The following is a 26,838-nucleotide window of genomic DNA, read 5'->3' as shown; positions in this document are numbered from 1 at the left end:
TTAGCCAATGTGCGGGAGCTCTGGTTGGTCGGCCCATTTGAGGTAGTATGTACATGAATGTATAGGTAAAGTGACTATGCATATATGATAAACCGAGAGTAGCAGCAGCGTAAAAAGAGGGGTTGGGGGGCACACAATGCAAATAGTCCGGGTAGCCATTTGATTACCTGTTCAGGGGTCTTATGGGGTAAAAACTGTTGAAGCCTTTTTGTCCTAGACTTGGCACTCCAGTACCGCTTGCCATGTGGTAGTAGAGAGAACAGTCTATGACTGGGGTGGCTGGGGCCTTGACAATTTTTAGGGCCTTTCTCTAACACCGCCTGGTGTAGAGGACCTGGATGGCAGGCAGCTTAGCCCCAGTGATGTACTGGGCCGTACGCACTACCGTCTGTAGTGCCTTGCGGTCAGAGGCCGAGCAGTTGCTGTACCAGGCAGTGACGCAACCAGTCAGGATGCTCTCGATGTTGTAACTGTAGAACCTTTTGAGGATCTCAGGACTCATGCCAAATCTTTTCAGTTTCCTGAGGGGGAATAGGCTTTGTCGTGCCCTCTTCATGACTGTCTTAGTGTGTTTGGACCATTCTAGTTTGTTGTTGTGGACACCAAGGAACTTGAAGCTCTCAACCTGCTCCAATACAGCCCTGTCGATGAGAATGGGGGCGTGCTCGGTCCTACTTTTCCTATAGTCCACAATCATCTTCTTAGTCTTGGTTACATTGAGGGATAGGTTGTTTTTCTGGCACCACCCGGCCAGGTCTCTGACCACCTCCCGATATGCTGTCTCGTCGTTGTCGGTGATCAGGCCTACCTCTATTGTGTCGTCTGCAAACTTAATGATTGTGTTGGAGTCGTGCCTGGCCATGCAGTCGTGGGTGAACAGCGAGTACTGGAGGGGACTGAGCACGCAGCACTGGGGAGCTCCAGTGTTGCTACCTACCCTCACCACCTGGGGGTGGCCCATCAGGAAGTCCAGGATTCAGTTACAGAGGGAGGTGTTTAGTCCCAGGATCCTTAGCTTAGTGATGAGCTTTGAGGGTACTATGGTGTTGAACTCTGAGCTGTAGTCAATGAATAGCATTCTCACATAAGTGTTCCTTTTGTCCAGGTGGGAAAGGGCAGTGTGGAATGCAATAGAGATTGCATCAACTGTGGATCTGTTTGGGCGGTATGCAAATTGGAGTGGGTCTAGGGTTTCTGGGATAATGATGTGATGTGAGCCATGACCATTCTTTCAAAGCACTTCATGGCTACTGATGTGAGTGCTACGAGTCTGTAGATTACCTTAGTTCCTGGGGCCAAGAACACTATGGTGGTCTGCTTGAAACATGTTGTTATTACAGTTTCAATCAGGGACATGTTGAAAATGTCAGTGAAGACACCTGCCAGTTCGTCAGCACATGCCCGGAGCACACGTCCTGGTAATCCGTCCTTGTGTATGTTGACCTGTTCAAAGGTCTTACTCATGTCGGCTACGGAGAGCGTATTCACACAGTCGTCCAGAACAGCTGATGCTCTCATGCGTGTTTCAGTGTTGTTTGCCTCAAAAAGCGACCATAGCAGTGATTTTAGCTCATCTGGTAGGCTAGTGTCACTGGGCAGCTTGTTTCTGTGCTTCCCTTTGTAGTCTGTAATCGTTTGCAAGCCCTGCCACATAAGACAAGCGTCAGAGCCAGGGTAGTATGATTCAATCTATGCCCCTGTATTGATGCTTTGCCTGTTTTGATGGTTCGTCGCAGGGCATAGCAAGATTTCTTGTAAGCTTCCGGGTTAGAGTCCCGCACCTTGAAAGCGGCAGCTTTACCCTTTAGCTCAGTGCGAATGTTGCCTGTAATCCATGGCTTCTGGTTGAGGTATGTACGTACAGTCACTGTGTGGACGATGTCCTCGAGGCACTTATTGATAAAGCCAGTGACGGATGTGGTGTACTCCTCAATGCCATCGGAAGAATCCCGGAACATGTTCCAGTCTGTGATAGCAAAACATTCCTGTAGTTTAGCATTAGCTTCATCTGACCACTTTTTTTATAGACCGTTGCTTCCTGCTTTCATTTTTGCTTGTAAGCAGGAATCAGGAGGATAGATTTGTGGTCGGATTTACCAAATGGAGGGAGAGCTTTGTACGCGTCTCTGTGTGTGGAGTACAGGTGATCTAGAATTTGTTTCCCTCTGGTTGCACATTTAGCATGTTGATAGAAATTTGTTACAACTGAGGCAAGTAGTGTGGCCTGCAATTTATCACAATATACTCTACTTCAGGCCAGCAAAATCTAGAGACTTCCTTAGATTTCGTGCACCAGCTGTTGTTTACAAATATGCACAGACCGTCCCTCCCTCGTCTTAACGGAGTATTGCTGTTCTATTTTGCCGGTGCAGCGTATATCCCGCTAGCTGAATATCCATGTCATCATTCAGCCACGATTCCGTGCAACATAGGATATTACAGTTTTTGATGTCCCATTGGTAGGATATTTGTGATTGTACCTCGTCTAATTTATTGTCCATTGATTGCACGTTGGCGAGTAGCATTGACGGTAATGGCAGCTTTCCCACTCACCTTCTCCGGTTCCTGGCGAGGCATCCTGGTCTTTGTCCTCTGTACCTGCGTCGCTTCCTCTTGCAAGTAACAGGGATGTTGGTCCCGTGGGGTGTTTGGGGAATGTCCTGTGTGTCCTCCTTGTTGTAGAAAAAATCTTTGTCTAATCCGAGGTGAGTGATCGCTGTCCTGATGTCCAGAAGCTCTGTTTTGCCGTAAGATACGGTTGCAGAAACATTACGTACAAAATAAGTTACAAATAACGCGAGAAAAAACACACACAATAGCACAATAAGTTGGGCGCCTGTAAAACTGCTGCCATTTCTTCCGGCGCCATTTTATATGCAACGCAAGACAAGCTAGTTAACCTAGTAATGTCATCAACCATGTGTAGTTAACGAGTTAATATGTGAAGATTGATTTCTTATGAATGATTTTTTTATGAGATAAGTTTAATGCTTGCCAGCAACTTACCTTGGCTCCTTGAAGGCACAAGGTCCTTTTGACGCTGCACTTGCGTAACAGGTGGTCAGCCTGCCACGCAGTTTCCTCGTGGATTGCAATGTAATCGGCCATAATCGGCGTCCAAAAAGGCAGATCACCGATTGTTATGAAAACTTGAAATCGACCCTAATTAATTGGCCATGCCGATAAATCGGTCGACATCTAGTCTACATGCCATTTCTCATTATTCAAGTATGTTAATTTCTGTGTGTGCAGCATGAGTGAGGAGCTAACATATGCTGCAGCCCAGACTCCCAGTGCAGGCTACTAGCAATGAGAAGGTGGAGCAGGTACCAACGTTTCAGTATACCGTGCAACATTAGACCAACTAGAGGAAATGTCAGATTTTCAAGGTAGGCTATTCCATGATGACTGAATTGCACATTGCAAATATTCAACCAAGACTTTGAACTTTTTCAATACCTGGTTTGCATACCCATCCTTGCCTTAGCTTAGCCCATCCGTGCCATTGTTACCACTTTAGAAAGTTGGTTTATTTTTGATCATTTGCACATTTATGATTTGAATAACATGACCTGGCACATTTTTTTTCACTGGCACCTTTGCGACCCATTCAAAATGTGTCGCACTGCCAAGTCAAACGGTCGCAAATGCGGCTGTTTTGGTCGCAGTATCAAACCCTGGGGGTGTGTGTGAGTAAATGGGAAGGTGCACACAACACAGAAGGAGCGAAGGAGACTAAACCAAAAAGACAACATGAGAACAAGTGGACAAAAAAGCTCAAATTAAACAAATCTATTTTTTCATATACACTGATTGTTTAAAGCAAAACTACCAAAACTATTGTTGATGGGGAACCTTAACAATTTAAATGAAAGTCCCGTTCAGCAGGTAGGCTATAGCCAGATGAGTGACATCTCCGGTAAAACACAATTTTCAACAGTGCACAGATAACAATAACCTAGCAAATTGCGCAGGTTGTCACTTAACTAATACAGCTTAATATCACACAAGCCATTGTAGCATGTAAATGCAAGATGTGCAAGACCAGGAACAGGCCTCCTACCTCATGTTGGTCAGCACACAAAAGCTGGGAACAATGCGCAGTTTGATTAGGCTAATGGTATTCTTGGGGGTTGTTCGGCATGCAAAATGACTTATAGATCAAAGACTGTTATTTGTATCACATTAAACTGGCTTTGGTGCTGTTGTGTCCCTTCTCTCTCTGACAATCTCACTCTGCAATTTCACTCTGATCTATAGTGTGCTTCATCACACTGTTAGAAATTGCCTCGGCCAAAACGATAGCGATGCTCAATGTTTATTTGCGGCTAACTCATTCTGCTTGCTCTCTCAATATGCGTGCTCTGTGTGTGTTCACAGACTCTGCAAATGGATTTCCCCTCATTGGGCCTGACCTTTTCACGTTGGCTCTTTTCATTGGAGCTGTACATAATGTTTTCTGCGCCTGCATTAGCATGAGAGGAAGAGTGCCTGGCTGTCAGCTCAGAGATGTCACCTCGTAAACCTTCTCTTTGTCCTCTGCCTCTCGATTCTGATAGAATGTAAAGGGCAGAGAAAGAAAGAAAACCGCTCCCTCACTCTCTGCTGTGGCCAGTTTATGACTATGCTAATGCTGCTCACAGGTGTAGATAACTGTTAGCCTTATGCTAATTGCGCTACTATTAACTTCTCACTCTCCCATGTCGGTAAACAGTTTGCCATTCAATCCACGCTAAGTAGTGGAGGGCTGTCAGACCATTAGGGAAGAGTGTCGAATCTTAAATCTCCATCCCCCTGGCCTGCGGTGTGGTCTGATTATTAGGCTGCTGTGTAATTTGTCCCTGAGGGACCCAGGTAGAATCCCTCTCCTAAGTCAGTACTAATGTACTACCTGCTGCCAGTGTCTCTCTCCCCCTCCACCACCCTCTGTATGGGGTGTATGGCTGCAGAGTTGAGTGAGTGAGGGAGAGCGAGGGAAAGGCGAAAGGCGCAGACAATAGGATTAGCAGCACCATCCCCAGTGGGGCGGAATGTGTTTGTGCTGCTTCACCGTTAATTGTCGTATACATCAAGGGAGCGGCATAAAGCCATGAATACGATTTGCAGCAACTTTGGTGGGTAAACAATGACAACAGTCCCTGTTTGAGCCGGTGCTGCTGCAAGATACATGCAACAGCAGTGAGATGATCCCTCATCCCCTTTATTAAGGTGATGGGAGATGTCGGTGTCTGTTGTAGTGCTGTAGAGGAGGTGTTTGTGTGTCTGTACACGTTTGTGTGTGCGTGCCGGGGGTGTGTGCATGTGTTTGTGTGTACATGTCATCCTGTGTGCCTTCTTGTATGGGAAGTGGTTAGAGAGCTGGATGTGGGTGTAGCTAAATATGTTCCAGGGGTAAATGAGGGTCGTCAGCAATGTTCCTTCAAATCTTTTTGGGGCTCTGAGCAAATGAGCAGTGAGCAGAAACTTGAACGTTGTGATAATCTTGTGCATCTTCTGCCGCGTATTTACAGTGAACACTGAGGCCGTTCCTTTAGTTTTAGATAGTAGCCAATAGGCTATTGTGGCATAATGTAGTCCTATCAGAGTGGCCTACCAACAAATCCGATGGAGACAATCTCATTATGTTTTCACATGGAAATAGCTTTTGATTTCTACGATAAAACCTACAGTAGCCTATACTGTATGTGATGTTCAATGCAGAACTCCATTGCATGAGACTTTAATATTTATATATTTTTATATTATGCAGGGCTTGACATTAATTATTGATGTTTTTACTTGGTCTGTAATACCATGGGCCGAATAGGTGACTGTAAATTGTGTTGTATGATGCAAGAAACCACTTTACAAAATACAATTAATTACCATACAGAATATTTGACAATGTAGGCTACTCCTACCTATTGGTGTATTTGCACATTCATCCCTGTCTCAAAAAACAGCACTGCCCCTTAAATTAAGGCATTACCTATACTTACCGATAACTGGGCTAACAACTCACTAACTAGGAAAGAATATCAACAAATGTGCACATGCGCTGCTCTGTGCTCTGATCTGAACTGATTTGAAAAGTGTGTTCACTTGCAGGTGATTGAAAGACCATCCAATATAATTCTACTCCTTTGTGATCTGGCTCTGCCTACAACAAAATCAGACTCAATCTTGCAAAGTAAGATTTGTTTATGTTTGTTGCATTGAAAAGGGGCTGATTATAATTTTGATTCGATCACAGAAAGAAAATTGCTCTATATAGTGCAAACTACTGGGGCGAACTCTGTGAAGTTCAATTTCTTGCTTCTTCTGCGCAGACGAAATGGCAGGCCACCCAGAGATGCACGAGATTGAACTTCATCGAGTTCGCCCCATTAGTTTGCACTATATAGAGCACATTTTTTTCTGTGATCGAATCAACATTATATCAGCCCCTTTTCAATGCAACAAACATAAACAAATCTAACTTTGCAAGATTGAGTCTGATTTTTTTGTAGGCAGAGCCAGATCACAAAGGAGTAGTATTATATTAGTGGGTAGGTGCGCAGTTTAGCGGGAACATTTGTGTTGTGTAATACATACACTGTATGTACCAAAGTATGTGGACACCCCTTCAAATTAGTGGATTTGGCTATTTCAGCCACACACGTTGCCAACAGGTGTATAAAATCGAACACACAGCAATGCAATCTCCATAGATGAACATTGGCGGTAGAATAGCCTTACTGAAAAGCTCAGTGACTTTCAACGTGGTACTGTAAGGTGATGCCACCTTTCCAACAAGTCAGTTCGTCAAATTTCTGCCCTGCTAGAGCTGCAAAGTGGTAGGCCACACAAGTTCACAAAACGGTTACGCTGAGTGCTGAAGTGCGTAGCACTTACAAATCACCTGTCCTGGTTGGAACACTCACTACAGAGTTCCAAACTGCCTCTGGAAGCAACGTCAGCACACAAACTGTTCGTTGGGAGCTTCATGAAATGGGTTTCCGTGGCCGAGCAGCCAAGCGTCGGCTGGAGTGGTGTAAAGCTCGCGGCCATTGGACTCTGGAGCACAGGATACCGTTCTCTGGGGTGATGAATAACTCTTCATCGTCTGGAAGTCCGATGGATGAATCTGGGTTTGGTGGATGCCAGGAGAATGCATAGTGCAAATTGTCGAGTTTGGTGGAAGATAATAATGGTCTGGGGCTGTTTTTCATTGTTTGGGCTAGGACCCTTAGTTCCAGTGAATAGAGATCTCAATGCTACAGCATACAATGACATTTTATACGATTCTGTGCTTCCAACTTTGTGGCAACAGGTTGGAGAAGGTCCTTTCCTGTTTCAGCATGACAATGACCCTGTGCACAAAGCGAGGACCATACAAAAATTGTTTGGCAAGATCTGAGTGGAATCTCTTGACTGTCCTGCACAAGAGCCCTGACCTCAACCCCATTGAACACATATGGGATGAATTGGAACGCCAAACTGCGAGCCAGGCCTAATGGTCCAAAATCAGTGCCCCACCTCACTAATGCTCTTGTGGCTGAATGGAACCAAGTCCCCGCAATGTTCCAACATCTAGTGGAAAGCCTTCTCAGAGAAGTAGAGGCTGTTATAACAGCAAAGGGGGGCCAACTCCATATTAATGCCCATGATTTTGGAATGAGATGTTGGACGAGCAGGTGTCGACATTCTTTTGGTCATGTAGTGTATGTAAAGCTGTGTACTGGTGTGTTATTCATCTTTTATAGCGGTAGCAGGAGATAGCGGTGCATTATTTATCTGCCCAGGCAGATTCCGCTCCATCAGGGGCAGCGTCCGTTTGACATTTGATGCATTTATGCAGCAGGAGCGTTTTCTGGAGCACACTAGGTTGAGTAGCAGGCTACAGCACAACATCTACCTCCATACCACTTTGGTACCCCCTCCACCACCACCACCACCACCACTACCCTACCTTCAACTGTGAGCTCCCCTCTCCTTCCTTCCCCTAACTGTTTCCCCAGCAGGGCCTAAAAAGAACATGTGCGGGTAAGATTTCTATTTCACCAGCCACAGGGCTCCACAGTGCGAGTGTTTCACTTGCATTTGTGAATGACAATAGTCAAATATGATCACATTTATAGTAAAATATTTTGTTTTCAAAGTATTTCCACCATTTTGTTTCATAGCTAGTTAATTAATTGCACAAAGTCAAAGAACTACGAATCTTATTGAGCCTATTCCACCTAGTGCTGCAACACTGCCTGGCTGGGAGCTGTGCTTTAGAAGTGCTGTGCACAGGCATAAAAGTTGGTCTAATTTACTTGAAAAAAGAAAGTCTGCTCAAGTGAGACTTTGCCCTTGTGTTTGTTGGCTATTTACATGGTTTTGATCACAAGGTAGGTTGTTTTTCTATGTTTGAATTTCAACTGCTAGGGAAGAGAAGATGATGCTTCTACTCGTCAGGCACAAAAACATGACTAGTCGCGCTACCACGGTAACCTCCCCTTTAACTTCTTTGGGACTGGGGGCCAGTATTGAGTAGCTTGGATGAATTAGGTGCCCAGAGTAAACTGCCTGCTACTCAGGCCCAGTTGCTAATATATGCATATTATTAGTAGATTTGGATAGAAAACTGTTTGAATGATGTCTGTGAGTTTACCAGAACTCATATGGCAGGCAAAAAACTGAGAAAAAAATCCAACCAGGAAGTAGGAAATCTAAGGTTTGTAGGTTTTCAAGTCTTAGCCTATCCAATATAAAGTGTCTTTGGGGTCATATTGCACTTCCTAAGGCTTCCACTAGATGTCAACTGTCTTTAGAACCTTATTTGATGCTTCTACTGTGAAGGAGGAGGGAATGAGAGCTGAATGAGTCAAGGCTCTGACAGAGTGCCATGAGCTAATCACGCGCGCTCATGTGAGAGCAACCCTGCGTTCCATCAGCATTCTCTACAGACAAAGGAGTTCTCCAGTTGGAACATTATTGAAGATTTATGTTAAAAACATCCTAAAGATTGATTCTATACTTCGTTTGACATGTTTATACGAACTGTAATATGATTTTTTTGTCTGAACTTTTGCCTGGACTTGCCAGCGCCTCGTGAGTTTGGATTGTGTACCAAACGCGCGAACAGAAAGGAGGTATTTCGACATAAATGATGGACTTTATTGAACAAATCAAACATTTATTGTGGAACTGGGATTCCTGGGAGTGCATTCTGATGAAGATCATCAAAGGTAAGTGAATATTTATAATGCTATTTCTGACTTCTGTTGACTCCACAACATGGCGGATATCTGTATGGCTTGTTTTGTCGTCTGAGCGCTGTACTCCGATTATTGCATGGTGTGCTTTTTCGGTGAAGCTTTTTTCAAATCTGACACAGCAGTTGCATTAAAGAGAAGTTTATCTAAAGTTTCATGCATAACACTTGTATTTTCATCAACATTTATGATGAGTATTTCTATGAATTGATGTGGCTGTCTGCAAAATCACCGGATGTTTTGGAAGCAAAACATTACTGAACGTAATGCGCCAATGTAAACTGAGATTTTTGGATATAAATATGAACTTTATCGAACAAAAAATACATGTATTGTGTAACATGAAGTAAAATGAGTGATCTTCATCATATGACAAAGGTTAGTGATTCATTTGATGTATATTTCTGCTTTTTGTGACTCCTCTCTTTGGCTGGAAAAATGGCTGTGTTTTTCTGTGACTAGGTACTGACCTAACATAATAATTTGGTGTGCTCTCGTCGTAAAGCCTTTTTGAAATCGGACACTGTGGCTGGATTTACAACAAGTTTATCTTTAAAATGGTGTAAAATACTTGTATGTTTGAGGAATTGTAATTATGGGATTTCTGTTGTTTTGAATTTGGCGCCCTGCAATTTCACTGGCTGTTGGCGAGGTGGGACGCTACCATCCCACATATCCCAGAGAGGTTAAAGGGGCAGGTGAACATTTTTGTCTCGTCTGTGATATTTTGGTTAAAAGAGACTCAGGTCCCAATTTTTTAAATAAAACAATATAACACATATATTACTAGTAAGAAGTAAATTAGGTATTGTTTTAGAAACATTACAAAGTATGTCCATTTGTTTTTGTGTGTTGTTGGTGTAATTTTCGCAGCTAAAATATATTTTGTTTATGAAAAGGTTTGTTATCTCCGCTGTTATGTTGTCCTGTCTGAACTGACAAGGTAAAGATAAAACCTCATGCATTGGGACCAGCTCCTTCACAACATGGCTCAATTATTATACATGTAGTGGCTGGTGGACCAAATTGCCCCCTTACCCTGAATGAATCTCATCAGTATCTCTAACATGGACACCTCTCCAATATCAGTTCCTTTATAATCACAGATAGGTGACAGGACTGGATAGGATTTATCCATATTTCTTATCATGTCGTGCCATGGAAGCTAGTTAAAACGTACTATTTAGAGACTGCTTCTGTGGGTCTGGACTGGGAGCCCTCTCTCGCTCTCTGGCCTGCCCTTGGATCAGTTGGTTCTGCCCACTACAAAGCAAATTCCACCTGGTAGAAAGAGAGGGTGACTCAGGGTCTAGTCAAGCCAAGGTGAGGGCTCTCTTCCAGCATCATACCACCATGTGATGCTATTGAGCCCGCTTGTCTGTCTTCGTCTCTCATCTCTCTTGCTCTGTCGTCCTTGACAACCCTGGGGCTTCAAGCTGTGAGGAGGACTGAGGGACATATTGCCTTTCAAACTGGGCAACCGTGAAACACTTTTCTCCCTCTTTTTAAATGGAAGAGACTGCTGTGAAGATGCTGTATGCACCCCCTCCCCCACAGCACTATGTGTATTTTAAGCTCGCTTGCTGAGGTGGGCAGCTCATATTAATGTAGGTGTGAACAGTAGGGGTTCATTTTTGGATCATTAATGAATCCCGTTTCTCTCCTCTTCTCTGCAGGCCCTCGTCTCGCCTCATAGACTGCTGCTCACGCTGAGGTAAGGTGCTCTTCAAAGACAACTGGATGTGCTGTTCTGTGTGTATATTCTTTAGGGTGTGGGTGTGTGTGTGTATGTGATTTCATACAGTGTGTGTGTACGTTCACACATCCCATGTGTGTGCTATTTTGCGAATGTGTTGGTGTCAGAGGATGATAGAATTTAACATGGCACAGAGCTTTGCATTTGCTGGTTCTATGATTGGTTCACTTGTGGACCCTGGCCTACAATAGCTCATATTGACTGAATCACATAGCAACTATACCTGAATCAACAGCAACACAGTCTCACAGAACATTCTCACACAGACTTTGACCTGGATTTTGAAGTGGGATTAGACACGCCCACGACCTGAATATCTTTATCTGATTTTAACATCCAAAAACAGAAATGTGAACTGACAAACAGCACACGCATGTACACACACATCGGCAGAAAGAAGCAAGGGGGCAGCCACCCATATCGAAGGCAACTGGATCCCAGTGAAGGGGCTTTGTTGGGGAGGGAAACGACAGCATGGAACTCAAAGGACCCCTGCTGCCATTGCTCAGGCCTAACTTTGTCAAACATGGGTCTGAACCCAAGCAGGATGGAAGCTTTTCATGTCTTTGGGTTGGCTTCATCTAGGGTTGGGCGATAGTACGATAGTATTGTAAATTGCCGATGATTGACAGCCATCGTTGATGGTGACAACATCGTGATGTAACAGACGATGGTTAAGCCTATTGGATCTTGACTGACGCTGTGTCTCGCAGCGCACTGCAGGGCAGCACACAAGTGCCATTTTGAGGAATATTCCTATTTGCTATAGCCTATTTCAATAAATATGTTATATAGCTTACAGAACGCAAGAGAAGAATGTTATAAGAATGTAGGCCAGACAGAACAGAGAATTCCACCAAAGCGGTGCAAAATTCAAAGCAAGAAAATATTGTTTCTCTCTCCGATGCATGGGCAATAGACAAAAGCTGAAACCTTTTTTTATTTTTTATTTTAGCGACTTTGTCTAGCTGTAAACAACAACAACTAAAAAAGCCTATATTCCATTCTCTCGTCATTTTATAGGCCATGAATATGACTGACGGCTATGCTACATCGTTTTATGCATAGTTTTCTCCCAACCAAACAATGAATTTAACAGAGTTCCATCTCCAAGTTATTTGAATCGCCCAAAAGAAAGTAAGGTAGCCATAGGACTAATAATGAGGGAACATTCAATGGCTTATAAAAAAATGTCATTACAAGTTTAATCCAGTTGAAGCTTATTTTGTAAGAAATTATCCATGCGGGTCGGGTAATCCCTCCATGTGAGGTTGAAAACCAAACGGCCAATAATCTATCCTCCTCCTCCTAGCCCTATCATAAAAGCTTCAAGACAAGTAAAAATGATGAACAGCAGCTTATTTCTAGCCTACAAAGTTGTTGTGGCTTTCAAAAAGAGTAAGAATGAAAGTCTGTAGCCTAAACCTAGGCCTAGGCTATTCTTAATCACAGCTTTATGAGAGAGTGAAAAAAAATATATATTTATTTTTATATCATTTTACGAGACAGATAAAGTAATTATTATCCAGTTCTCCTTCTAGGCCTATAACCTAGCCCTCTAGGGTAAGACAGCCAGTTTCTCATCAGACAGTCACTGCGCCATCATCTGCACACCCCACCGATACATGCACACAAACCTCTTCTGCTCCGCCACCAGAAATGGATATTAGAGAAGATTTTCCAATGCCTTCACTTAGCCTCTTCCCAGGCTTTGAACAACATCTTTCAGCATGATTCATTCAGTTGCATTCGATTTCGAGCTATAGCCCAACTGTCGATTCAGTTGAGTTTATTGTATTTTTTTGGGGGAGGGGGGCAGCCCAATAGGGGTGATATCATCGTATATCACAATATTTTAGGGGTACATAATCATGATAGGACAAAGGTTGACGTCACCCAAACCTAGTTTCATCACCATACTAGTACGGAGCCTGACCCTGCCAAATTACAGTACAGTGGAATCTTTCTTTTCAGTCCCTAAACAGATGATTCCTTGCTTCCAACCCTATGTTTTCATTGTATCAACGGTTGTACTGAAAGACCAGGTTCAAGGGGCTTAAGACTCTCCTTGCACACCCTTGCTCGATGTTGTGGCGTAACATACAAAGGTCACACATTCATGTCTCACAGTGTTACCTTTGGTTTCTCACCAGCTGTCTTTTTCTATATTCTCCTTGTATTCCTTCTTCCTTCCTCCCAAAGGATGAATGATTAATTTAAAGCCTCCAGATAATAGTTCAGTTGCTGCTCTAGTGCCGGTGCCCTGGGTCACTTCTCCTTCTCCCACCTTCAGATCACAGTACCCAAACAAGAGGCCCCTTTCTCTGTCCCTGGCAACCCACAAGCTCGGCCTCTTAGATCAACCACCCCCCTACGGCTGGCAGTGCTGTCGCTTTCTCTCTCTCTCCCCCCTTCCTTCTGGCGTTGGTGTACTAATGTGTTTCTATAATTCATTGTTAGTTTGGGAAAGGCATGTTCACCCAGCCCCGATCGCCCGCAGTGATGCATCTGTGAGTGATTTTCCAATGACAAATAAATGAAATCGGTGGGGTGAAGGGAGGGTGAGGAGAGAACAACAGGAAAACAGATGATTCATTATATTTATTCTGTTGCAGTGAGCAGGCCAACGTGTCAATCATCTGCAGAGCCTTGTTTCATTCCAAACTTGCCACATTATGAATTGGAAAAACTTAGTGAAAGAGATGTACGGTACAGCACACACTAAGGCTGACCCCATTTAGTTGACTGGTCGATTGTTTTTTTAGTCGATAGACTGTTGGTCGACCGAGATTTAGTCGAGCATGAGCAAAAAATACATAATATCATGGTGTACAGGACAACTATCTAATCCGCCCATGTCTGAGTGGACTGATCCATTGTAAATTCCGTGGGGTTGGCACAGTCCATCAGTCTAAGACATGTGGTACTGAAATTGTATATGGTTATATTACATCAAATTGAAGTCGGATGTTTACATACACTTAGGTTGGAGTCATTAAAACAGTTTTCAACCACTCCACAAGTTTATTGTTAACAAACTATTGTTTTGGCAAGTCGGTTAGGACATATTCTTTGTGCATGACACATGTCATTTTTCCAACAATTGTTTACAGACAGATTATTTCACTTATAATTCACTGTATCACATTTCCAGTGGGTCAGAAGTTTACATACACTAAGTTGACTGTGCCTTTAAACAGCTTAGAAAATTCCCAAAAATGGTGTCATGGCTTTAGAAGCTTCTGATAGGCTAATTGACATAATTTGAGGTGTGTTAACCTCTCTGGCCAAAAGCCAGGGAAAATGCAGAGTGCCAAATTCAAATATATTACTATAAAAATCTAACTTTCATTAAATCACACATGCAAGAAAGCAAATTAAAGCTACACTTTTTGTGAATCCAGCCAACATGTCAGATTTCAAAAAGGCTTTTCGGCGAAAGTAAACGATGCTATTATCTGAGGATAGCACCATGGTAAACAAAGAGAGAAAACATATTTCAACCCTGCAGGCGTGACACAATGCAGAAATAAAAATATAATTCATGCCTCTGACGAGCTTCTTTCGTTGGCACTCCAATATGTCCCATAAACATCACAAATTATCCTTTTGTTCAATTAATTCCGTCGATATATATCCAATGTCCATTTATTTGGCACGGTTGATCCAGAACACCGGTTCCACCTTGCACAACGTGACTAAAAAATATCTCAAAAGTTACCTGTAAACTTTGCCTAAATATTTCAAACTACTTTTGTAATACAACTTTAGTTTTTTTTTTTTACGTAAATAATCAATAATATTGAAGACGGGATGATCTGTGTTCAATAAGGGAAGAAAACAAACTGAAGCATGCTTTCTGGTCACGCGCCTCTATCTAACAGTACACTTCAAGTGACCCTCGTTCAAGATGGCCGTACTTCTTCATTACACAAAGGAATAACCTCAACCAATTTCTAAAGACTGTTGACATCCAGTGGAAGCGATAAGAACTGCAAGAAGGTCCCTTAGAAATCTGGATTCCCATTGAAAAGAGAGTGACTTCAAAAAAAGAACATCTGAATGTTTTGTCCTCTGGGTTTCGCCTGCTAAATAAGTTCTGTTATACTCAGACATGATTCAAACAGTTTTAGAAACTTCAGATTGTTTTCTATCCAAATCGACTAATAATAGGCATATCTTATCTTCTGGGGATGAATAGCAGGCAGTTGAATTTGGGCATGCATTTAATCCGGACATGAAAATACTGCCCCATGTCACCAAGAAGTTAACTGCCTTGTTCAGGGGCAGAACATAGACAGATATTCTCCTTGTCAGCTCGGGGGATCCAATCTTGCAACCTTACAGTTGACTATTCCAACGCTCTAACCACCTGCCTCTCGTTGCACTCCACAAGGAGACTGACTGCCTGTTATGTGAATGCAGTAGAAGCCAAGGTAAGTTGCTAGCTAGCATTAAACTTATCTTATAAAAAACAATCAATCAATCATAATCACTAATTATAACTACACATGGTTGATGATATTACTAGTTTATCTAGCGTGTCCTGCGTTGCATATAATCGATGCAACCCTGGGGGATGATTTAACAAGTGCATTTGCGAAAAAATCACAATCGTTGGACGAATGTACCTAACCATAAACACCAATGCCATTATTAAAATCAATACACAGAAGTATATATTTTTAAACCTGCATATTTAGATAAAAGAAATCCAGGTTAGCAGGCAATATTAACCAGGTGAAATTGTGTAACTTCTCTTGCGTTCATTGCACGCAGAGTCAGGGTATATGCAACAGTTTGGGCAGCCTGGCTCATTGCGAACTAATTTGCCAGAATTTTACGTAATTATGACATTGAACAACCTTCAATGTTACATGTAACAAGAATATTTAGACTTAGGGATGACACCTGTTAGATAAAATACTGAACGGTTCCATATTTCACTGAAATAATAAACGTTTTGTCTTTTAAATTATAGTTTCTGGATTCAACCATATTAATGACCAAAGGCTCGTATTTCTGTGTGTTATGTTATAATTAAGTCTATGATTTGATAGAGCAGTCTGACTGAACGATGGTAGGCAGCAGCAGGCTTGTAAGCATTCATTCAAACGGCACTTTAGTGCATTTTGCCAGCAGCTCTTCGCAAGCACATCGCTGTTTATGAATTCAAGCCTTTCAGCCTAATGACTTGTGTAACCGATGTGTAATGGCTAGCTCGTTAGCGGGGTGCGCGCTAATTGCTTTTCAAACATCAATCGCTCTGAGACTTGGAGTAGTTATTCCCCTTGCTCTGCAAAGGCCGTGGCTTTTGTGGAGCGATGGGTAACACTGCTTCGAGTGTGGCTGTTGTCGTTGTGTTCCTGGTTCGAGCCCAGGGAGGAGCGAGGAGAGGGACGGAAGCTATACTGTTACACTGGTAATACTATAGTGCCTATAAGAACATCCAATAGTCAAAGGTTAATGAAATACAAATGGTATAGAGAGAGTCCTATAAATACTATATTAACTACAACCTAAAACCTCTTACCTTGGAATATTGAAGACTCATGTTGAAAGGAACCACCAACTTTCATATGTTCTCATGTTCTGAGCAAGGAACTTAAACGTTAGCTTTTTTACATGGCACATATTGCACTTTTACTTTCTTCTCCAACACTTTGTTATTGCATTATTTATTATTTTGCATTAGCCAAATTGAACATGTTTAATTATTTATTTGAGGATAAATAGATTTTATTGATGTATTATAGTAAGTTAAAATAAGTGTTCATTCAGTATTGTTGTAATTGTCATTATTACAAATAAATAAATACAAATCGGCCGATTTAATCGGCTTTTTTGGTCCTCAAATAATCGGTATCGCCGTTGAAAAATCGTAATCGGTCGACCTCTAGAGGAAACAGGTTCAAAAGCATCAATATCCGCAGTAAAACGAGTCCTATATCGACATAACCTGAAAGGCCGCTCAGCAAGGAAGAAGCCACTGCTCCAAAACCGCCATAAAAAAGCCAGACTACGGTTTGCAACTGCACATGGGGACAAAGATCTTACTTTTTTGGAGAAATGTCCTCTGGTCTGATGAAACAAAAATAGAACTGTTTGGCCATAATGACCATTGTTATGTTTGGAGGAAAAAGGGGGAGGCTTGCAAGCCGAAGAACACCATCCCAACCGCGACGCATGGGGGTGGCAGCATCATGTTGTGGGGGTGCTTTGTTGCAGGGGGGAGGAATGAAAATGATGTGGATATATTTAAGCAACATCTCAAGACTTCAGTCAGGAAGTTAAAGCTTGGTCGCAAATGGGTCTTCCAAATGCACACTGGGAATGTGATGGAAGAAATTAAAGCTGAAATCAATCATTCTCTCTACTATTTTTCTGACATTTCACATTCTTAAAATAAAGTGGTGATCCCAACTGACCTAAGACAGGGCATTTATACTAGGATTAAATGTCAGGAATTGTGAAAAACAGAGTTTAAATGTATTTGGCTAAGGTGCATGTAAACTTTTGACTTCCAACTGTGCAACACTAATAAAAATATTATTTTAGAGCAAATATGGTTTCCCTTGCATTGGATAGTGGTTGCTGTCCACGGATCAGAAACACATCAGTGCGCATTTGAATTGGCGCCTTTTCCTCGGCCATGTTGATATGTGTATAATAGCAAAGTTACCCAGCATATTGGTGTTGAGAACAATGCGGCAGAGGCAGCAGCAGAATGAGCTTCCTTTTCCTTATTGTCTAACAGTGAGGAGAGAGGAAACCCCAACTTAATTAGATCTATAATCAATAGCCTTAGTGTTGAATGTGCCTGGCTTTATAAATCATCAATACATCCACAGATGACAGATCCTGTATCTGTTGCCTGTTTAGTGTTTGTTTAATAGCCCACTGATTCCGTGAGCACTGAGCCTCACGCAATAACATGTCAAGTAAACGATTTCACAAATTCAGCTGTTTTTATTCTTGCTTTGCTGTAATATAGCAACATAGTCCCTTTGAATACTTAGTCCCTTTGAATACTTAGTCCCTTTGAATACTTAGTCCCTTTGAATACTTAGTCCCTTTGAATACTTAGTCCCTTTGAATACTTAGTCCCTTTGAATACTTAGTCCCTTTTGAATACTCAGTCCCTTTTGAATACTTAGTCCCTTTGAATACTTAGTCCCTTTTGAATACTTAGTAGCTTTACACTTTGTTTTTCTTTTTTCGTTGGAACATTCTCTCTGTGATTATTCATAATTTACTTAGTTTATACTGTTCCAAATTGTCCACATTTTTAAATGTATATTAATAATAACGCTCTATTTCTTGATCTCCTTCTCTTTGTTATTATTATTATTATTATTATTATTATTATGATCGTAAGTAATGTCATTATCATTAGTAGGTTTAGTATACCTGCCTTGTATAACCACCATTGAGCTGTAGGCCTAAGAGCACATCCTGTTTAGTCTTAATACTGTAATTTACTTAGGCCTATTTTTCTAATCTTACAGTGCATGTGGAAAGTATTCAGACTCCTTGACTTTTTCCACATTTTGTTACAATACAGCCTCATTCTAAAATGGAGTAAAACAACATTTTATTCCCCCTCATCATTCAATACCCAATAATGACAAAGCAAAAACGGGTTTTTAGAAATGTTTGCAAATCTATTAAAAATAAAAAACTGAAATATCACATTTACATAAGTATTCAGACCCTTTACTCAGTACTTTGTTGAAGCACCTTTGGCAGCGATTACAGCCTCAAGTCTTCTTGGGTATGACACTACAAGCTTTTGTTTGTCATTTCCTCACATTTTATTTGTCACATGTGCCAAATACAACCGGTGTAGACCTTACAATGAACTACGTACTTACAAGCCCTTAACCTTTCTGAGCACGGAACCCGGTAGCGGGCTGAAATTCCACAACATACGGTGATCGCTACATAAATAGTCATATTAAACATTCATGAAAATACAAGTGTCTCAAATGTATCGAAAGCCTAGAATTTTGCTAATCCAACTGCGTTGTCAGATTTAAAAAATGATTTACTGCGAAATAATACGATGCGATTATCTGAGCATAGAGCCCCATAAAAAACAACTATTTCAACCAGCACATGCGTAACATATTCACAAACTGCATTAAAATAAATTGATTACCTTTGACGATCCTCGTCTGTTTGCAATTCCAATGCTCATTGTTACACAATGAATGATCTTTTGTTTGATAAAATCAATTTTTATAGCCTCACACGAAACATTTTGTGAACCGCTTGTGACGTGAATTCCGTCTCATTCCATTTTTGACGACACATTCCAGGTAAATAACCCACACAGAACGTGACTTTTCCAGTCATGTTGGGTTTCACTGCAATCAACTGATTTGTTTGTAACACAATCAAACCTGATGGGTTATTTCACGGGACAAATTGACTGAAAGAAACCGATTTGAAGACAAGTCATGACATCATTGTACACCAATGATTTGCCCGCTGTTTCGGTGACTGACTGTATTTTAACCCACTGACCACTGATCGTCTTGAAATATAGCTGGGTAGATAGCCAATGAGGTGGGGTAAATAGGTCATGTTTATGTGTTGCAAGACCAACCCATGTAGTAAGCTCCGGCGTAAAGAGACTAATTCACTATTGAAGTTTCATACCGGAAGGAGAAACACATATTACGCACAGCGTTGTTTTGCATATTCAGCTGTTTATATATCAATCATTATGGCAACTAAGTCAGGGAAATCTAAATCTAGATATACAGATGTACACACAATTTTAGAATAAATTGATTGGGAAATTGAGACAGAGATTGTTGTAGGACAATTCATTTAGCGATTGTGGAGGAATAGCAAGGGCATTGAAGATGAAATGTTGCTGGGTCTTTCAGCATGACAATGATTCCAAACACACCGCCCGGGTAACGAAGGAGTGGCTTCGTAAGAAGCATTTCAAGGTCCTGGAGTGGCCTAGCCAGTCTCCAGATCTCAACCCCATAGAAAATCTTTGGAGGGAGTTAAAAGTCTGTGTTGCCCAGCAACAGCCCCAAAACATCCCTACTCTAGAGGAGATCTGCATGGAGGAATGGGCCAAAATACCAGCAACAGTGTGTGAAAAACTTGTGAAGACTTCAGACGGGACTAAAATGACAGATATGGTGTTTATCATGATCACATCAATAAATTGGTTCTAACAAACTCCATGACACATGTGAAAGTGGGTGGAGCGGGACTCAAACCCGGAAGCAAATAAGAAATCCCGCTATGCCCTCCAACGAACCATCAAACAGGCAAAGCATCAATACAGGACTAAGATCGAATCGTACTACACCGGCTCCGACGCTCGTCGGATGTGGAAGGGCTTGCAAACCATTACAGACTAAAAAGGAAGCACAGCTGCCCAGTGACACGAGCCTGCCTACCAGACAAGCTAAATTACTTCCCAGCTCGCTTCTGGGCAAGTAACACTGAAACACGCATGAGAGCATCAGCTGTTCCAGATGACTGTGTGATCACTCTCTTCGTAGCCGATGTGAGTAAGACCTTCAAATAGGTCAACATTCACAAGGCCGCTGGGCCAGACGGATTACCAGGATGTGTACTCCGAGAACACACTGATAAGTGTCTTCACTGACATTTTCAAACTCTCTCTGTCTGAGTCTATAATAACAACATGTTTTAAGCAGACCACCATAGTCCCTGTTGCCCGAAAACACTAAGGTAACCTACCTAAATGACGACAGACCCGAAGCACTCACGTCTGTTGCCGTGAAGTGCGTTGAAAGGCTGGTCATGGCTCACAACACCATTATCTCAGAAACCCTAGACCCTCTATAATTATAACCGCCCAAACAGATCCACAGATGATGTGATCTCTATTGCACTCCGCACTGCCCTTTCACACCTGGACAAAAGGAACACCTATGTTAGAACGCTATTCATTAACTACAGCTCAGCGTTCAACACCATAGTGCCCTCAAAGCTCATCACTAAACTAAGGACCCTGGGATTAAACACCTCCCTCTGCAACTGGATCCTGGACTTCCTGACGGGCCGTCCCCAGGTGGTAAGGGTAGGTAGCAACACATGCGCCACGCTGATCCTCAATACGGGGTCCCCTCAGGGGTGCATGAACCCATATAACTCGCATGAACCCATATAACTCCCTCTATTTCACACATACTCTATCTTCTCTCCTATCTCACTTTGTCTTCCAACTCTCCTCTCTCTGTTTCCTCCACTCTCCTCTCCCCCATATCTTCTCCCTATTTTATCCATATGGCTGGGTGCTAATAACCCTGGTGGCTAAGCTGGTGTCGTCCTCGGGCTGTGGGGCGGGTCATGTCCATCTGTCCCAGGCTGCTAATTACCTAACGGGATTAGCCGTTCCCTGGACAGCACCCTGATCACAGTACCTCAGGGGCCAGGCCTGCCCTAAGCACCCATCACTCCCATTGATCCCCATTGATCTCTCACACCTGGGGAGCACTAAGTCTGGACCAGGTTTCATTTTACCATGCTATACCCCTCTTCCAATAATCTGCCCACAGGGTGATGAGGGGGGGGTGCGCAGCTGCTGTACAGATGGGCCACCTGATGATACATCTGCGGAAGGGGAGGTGAAGGGTTTGGTGAGTGAGAGAAATTAAGAAAGAGAGAATGTGTGTGTGAGAGAGAATTTGTTTAGGACTGAGATGGTTTATAAATAAGGTAAAGGGAGAGGAAGGATGTGTCAGGGGTTTTGTACAGTCTGGTGTTTGAGAATTAAGCTGAGTTGTTAGCACTGTGTGTGTGTGTTGTCTACAGTTTTACATCATGTAATGTATCATGTTATGATATCAATATACCTAGCTAATGGAAAATGTAATGTTGTCTCACCATCTCTTACACAACCCACACTGTCTGTGTCCCTGCATACCCCTACTGAGTCCTGGTTATGTCTCAGCTCATTCTAAGTTATTTAAAGCTCTTCCTCTGCTTCCCCCTGTCTGTCAGATCTACTTACCCTGTCTCTCAGCTACTCTGGCTGATGAAGTGATATTTTTAAGGAGACTTGGTCAGCATCCAAATGGAACTACTTCTTCTCCAGTACAAAGCGCTCTTGCAACATAACATTTTTACCTCCACCCTTCCTGGGCAGATGTTTGCCTAGTTAATCTCCCGACATTCCTTAATTGATTAATTGGAGTTAAATGGGAAGTGTGTTCTGTGTAATGGATTTTCTGTCTTCTGTCCAAAGTGCCAGTGAAAGAAACAGAGGGAAAGAAAGAGAGAAGGGAAAAGAGATGGAAAGGGAAAGGGAAACGAGAGTGTCACTTACAGCCAAACTAGCTGTATGCGACAGTCAGTACGTCAGTCTCTCAGGGTTGGTGACATCGCCCCCAGGGGCATCATGGGGCCTGCAGATGTGATGTCATAGCTGGAGCCCTATTGGACAGGTTAGGGATTGGAGGAGTAGTTTTATGTGTGTCTGGGACTTGAGCGAATTGGTGTTGAACGGAAGTGCACACACCCAGTCCTTTATAGAGGAAAGCTAGGGCTGCCATTAACCTACAGGCCAGTCAAACGTTTAGACACACCTAGTCATTCAAGGGGTTTTCTTTATTTTCACTATTTTCTACACTGTAGAATAATATAGTAACATCACAACTATGAAACAACACAGTGTGGAAAATAGTAAAAGTAAAGAAAAACCCTTGAATGAGTACGTGTGTCCAAACTTTTGACTGGTACTGTATTGTATGGTGTATGCACAGTGTATTTGGAATGTATTCAAACCCCTTGACTTTTTCCACAAAACGTAATAGTTTTCCTCATCAATCTACATACATACAGTACCAGTCAAACGTTTGGACACACCTGCTCATTCAAGGGTTTTTCTTTATTTGGACTATTTTGTACATTGTAGAATAATAATGATGACATCACAACTATGAAATAACACACATGAAATCATGTAGTAACCCAAAAAGTGTTTAACAAATCACTATTTTAGATTTTTCAAAGAAGTCATCCTTTGCCTTGATGACAGATTTGCACACTCCTGACATTCTCTCAACCATCTTCACCTGGAATGCTTTTCAAACAGTCTTGAAGAAGTACCCACATATGCTGAGCACTTCTTGGCTGCTTTTCCTTCACTCTGGTCCAACTCATTCCAAACCATCTCAACTGGGTTTTAGGTTGGTTGATTGTGGAGGCCAGGTCATGATGCAGCACTCAATCCCTCTCTTTCTTGGTCAAGTAGCCCTTACACAGCCTGCAGGTGTGTTGGGTCATTGTTCTGTTGGAAAACAAATGATAGTCCCACTAAGGGAAAACCAGATGGAATGCCGTGTCACTGCAGAATGCTGTGGTAGCCATGCTGGTAAAGTGTGCCTTGAATTCTAAGTAAATCCCTGATAATGTCACTAGCAATGCACCATCACACCACCACCTCCATGTTTCACAGTGGGAACCACACATGCAGAGATCATCAGTTAACTTACTTGAAGTCTCACAAAGACACGGCGGTTGGAACCAAAAATCTTAAATTTGGACTCGTCATACCAAAGGACAGATTTCCACCGGTCTATTGTCCATTGCTTGTGTTTCTTGGCCCAATCAAGTCTCTTGTTCTTATTGTTGTCCATTAGTAGTGGGGTTTCTTACTTTTTATTTAACTAGGCAAGTCAGTTAAGAACAAATTCGTATTTTCTAACGGTGGGTTAATAACTGCCTTGTTCAGGGGCAGAACAACATATCTTTTCCTTGTCAGCTCTGGGATTTGATCTTGCAACCTTTCGGTTACTAGTCCAACTCTCTAACCACTTTGCAGCAATTCGACCATGAAGACCTGCTTCACGCAGTCTCCTCTGAAAAGTTTATGTTGAGATGTGTCTGTTACTTGAACTCTGAAGCATTTATTTGGGCTGAAAAATCTGAGGCTGGTAACTCTAATGAACTTATCCTCTGCAGCAGAGGTAACTCTGGGTCTTCCTTTCCTGTGGCAGTCCTCATGAGAGCCAGTATCATCATAGCGCTTGATGGTTTTAGCAACTGCGCTTGAAGAAACTTTAAAAGTTATTAATTTTCCAGATCGACTGACCTTCATGTCTTAAAGTAATGATGGTCTGTCGTTTTTCTTTGCTTATTTGAGCTGTTCTTGCCATAATATAGACTTGGTCTTTTACCAAATAGGGCTATATTCTGTATACCACCCCTAGCTTGTCACAACACAACTGATTGGCTTAAACGCATTAAGAAGCAAAGAAATTGCACAAATTACATTTTAACAAGGCACACCTGTTAATTGAAATGCATTCCAGGTGACTACCTCATGAAGCTGGTTGAGAGAATGCCAAGAGAGTTCAAAGCTTGTCAAGGCAAAGGGTCGCTACTTTGAACAATCTAAAATATATAATATATTTTGATTTGTTTAACACTTTTGTGTTTACAGCATGATTCCAAATGTGTTATTTCATAGTTTTGATGTATTCACTGTTATTCTACAATGTAAAAAATAGTAAAAAATAATGACAAACCCTTGAATGAGTAGGTGTGTCCAAACCTTTGACCTGTACTTTATGTATAAAAAACAATATGCCGTATAGCAATGGGTCTGTATAATTATGTAAATGAGACTCGGAATTGAGCTCAGGTGCATCCTGTTTCCTTTGATCATCCTTGAGATGTTTCTACAACTTGATTGGAGTTCACCTGTGTTAAATTCAATTGATTGGACATGATTTAGAAAGTCACACACCTGTCTATATAAGATCTCACAGTTGACAGTGCATATCATAGCAAAAACCAAGCCATGAGGTCAAAGGAATTGTCCATAGAGCTCCGAGACAGGATTGTGTTGAGGCGTAGATCTGGGTAAGGGAACCAAAACATTTTTGCAGCGTTGAAGGTCCCAAGAACACAGTGGTCTCAATCATTCTTAAATGGAAGAAGTTTGGAACTACAAAAACTCTAACTAGATTTGACTTCCCGTCCAAATGAAGCAATCGGGGGAGAAGGGCCGTGGTCAGGGAGGTGACCAAGAAAACGACGGCAACTGTGACAGTGCTCCAGAGTTGCTCTGTGGTATGAGAGAACCTTCCAGATGGACAACCATCTGTGCAACACTCCACTGATCAGGTCTTTGTGGTAGAATGGCCAGGCGGAAGTCACTCCTCAGTAAAAGGCACATGACAGGCCGCTTGGAGTTTGCCAAAAGGCACCTAAAGACTTTCAGACCATGAGGAACAAGATTCTCTGGTCTGATGAAACTAAGATTGTACTCTTTGTCTTGAATGCCAAGCATCACGTCTGGAGGTAACCTGGCACCATCCCTACAGTGAAGCATGCTGTAGGGATGATGTTCAGTGGAAGGGAAAGGGAGACTAGTCAGAATCGAGGGAAAGTTAAACAGAGCAAAGTACAGAGAGATCCTTGATGAAAAACTGCTCCAGAGTACTCAGGACCTCTTACTGTGGCGACGGTTCACCTTCCAACAGGACAACGACCCCAAGCACAGAGCCAAGACAATGCAGGAGTGGCTTCGGGACAAGTCTATGAATGTCCTTGAGTGGCCCAGCCAGAGACCGGAATTGAACCCGATCGAACATCCCTGGAGTGACCTGAAATAGACTCTCCCCATCCAACCTGACAGAGCATGAGAGGATCTGCAGAGAAGAATGGGAGGAACTCTCCAAATACAGGTGTGCCAGGTGTCTGAATTCTTATATGAATGTGATATTTATTTTTTTAATGTACTTGCAAACATTTCTGAAAACCTGTTTTTGCTTTGTTATTATAGGGTGTTGTGTGTAGATTGATGAGGATAATAAAAAAAATATGATCTATTTCTGAATAAAACTGTAAAAGTCAATGGGTCTGAGTACTTTCCGAATGCAGTGTACATACTTTTGTGAATAGCCGTGTTGCTGTGTAATCATGTCTGCGTGTCTCTGGCAGCCTTTCCTTATGTATTTCACGGTCTCTCCCTGCTCTCCCAGCTAGCTCCACTAACCGCTATAAATACTGTCCCAATCGCCCCTAGTTCTGCAGTGTCCTCTCCTGTCCGAGTCCTCTTCTCACCGCTCCACTTTCCCAGCTGCTCCATGTATGAACCGGCTCATAATAAGCGGCTGACCCGACCTACTCCGGTTCTGTCTCATTACCCCGCTTCTAATGAAGCCCTGCAGGTCTGTGTGTGTGAGTGAGTAGGAGAGGTTAGTGACTCCGCCAGGCAGGGTGTAATTAGCCATAGTGGCGTGTGTGTAGCTAGGAGGACTAGGCGATCAGTCGGTCGGTGCACTGATGGATTGGGCCTAACAGACAGCCGGAGCTAGCTGTCTGGAGGAGGAACCTCATCCTCACAACGCGTTTACTGTATATCACTTTCAACGCCTGCCATGGGGGCCTTGGCCTGCTGTATAAGTAGGCGCCACAGGACACACATCCCCAGCCCTCCCTGTCATTGTGTGTGAGGAGGTGGCCTTTAATTGGTTTGCTGGGGAATAAAGACTAACGAAGGAGGGAAGTGAGTGTGAGAGAGATCGTAGGGTATGATGTTTGAATCACCCTCCTCAGGGCTGGTGCAGTGCCGATGCCCTTGTCTAGGACATGGTGGCTGCCTTCACAAAGCCTCTCTTCCTCCCTTTATATTTCTCTCTTTCTCTCCCTCCCTCATTCTCTCCCCCCTCCTCTCTTACTCTCCCTCTCGGGGGTCCTTTTCGGTGTGAGGGGGTGGACATTTGTCAACGTCACCGTGGGCCAGACTCCCTCAGCTGTCACTAGACAGGGCAGGCAGGCCAGGAAGAAGGCTACGGCCACTGGGATGAATGAGAGGAGGGAGGCCAATCTGTCCACGTTACTTTATGAATC

The 26,838-nt window shown here is 42.6% G+C and overlaps 1 protein-coding gene across 3 annotated transcripts in view; it reads left to right on the top strand.

The window, feature by feature from the left end:
- LOC118400321 (bifunctional heparan sulfate N-deacetylase/N-sulfotransferase 2-like) overlaps positions 1 to 26,838 on the top strand; it is a 190,598-nt gene that overhangs the window by 67,092 nt on the left and 96,668 nt on the right. For all 3 annotated transcript variants that reach the window (XM_035797030.2, XM_052476752.1, XM_035797061.2), the window contains exon 2: positions 10,898 to 10,935. The gene's annotated coding sequence lies outside the window, so the exon portion shown is untranslated. The remainder of the gene's footprint in view (positions 1 to 10,897; positions 10,936 to 26,838) is intronic.

Source organism: Oncorhynchus keta, chromosome 2, assembly GCF_023373465.1.
Source record: "Oncorhynchus keta strain PuntledgeMale-10-30-2019 chromosome 2, Oket_V2, whole genome shotgun sequence".
In the NCBI taxonomy this organism is placed as follows: domain Eukaryota; kingdom Metazoa; phylum Chordata; class Actinopteri; order Salmoniformes; family Salmonidae; genus Oncorhynchus; species Oncorhynchus keta.
This window is presented reverse-complemented; position numbering and strand designations above follow the sequence as displayed.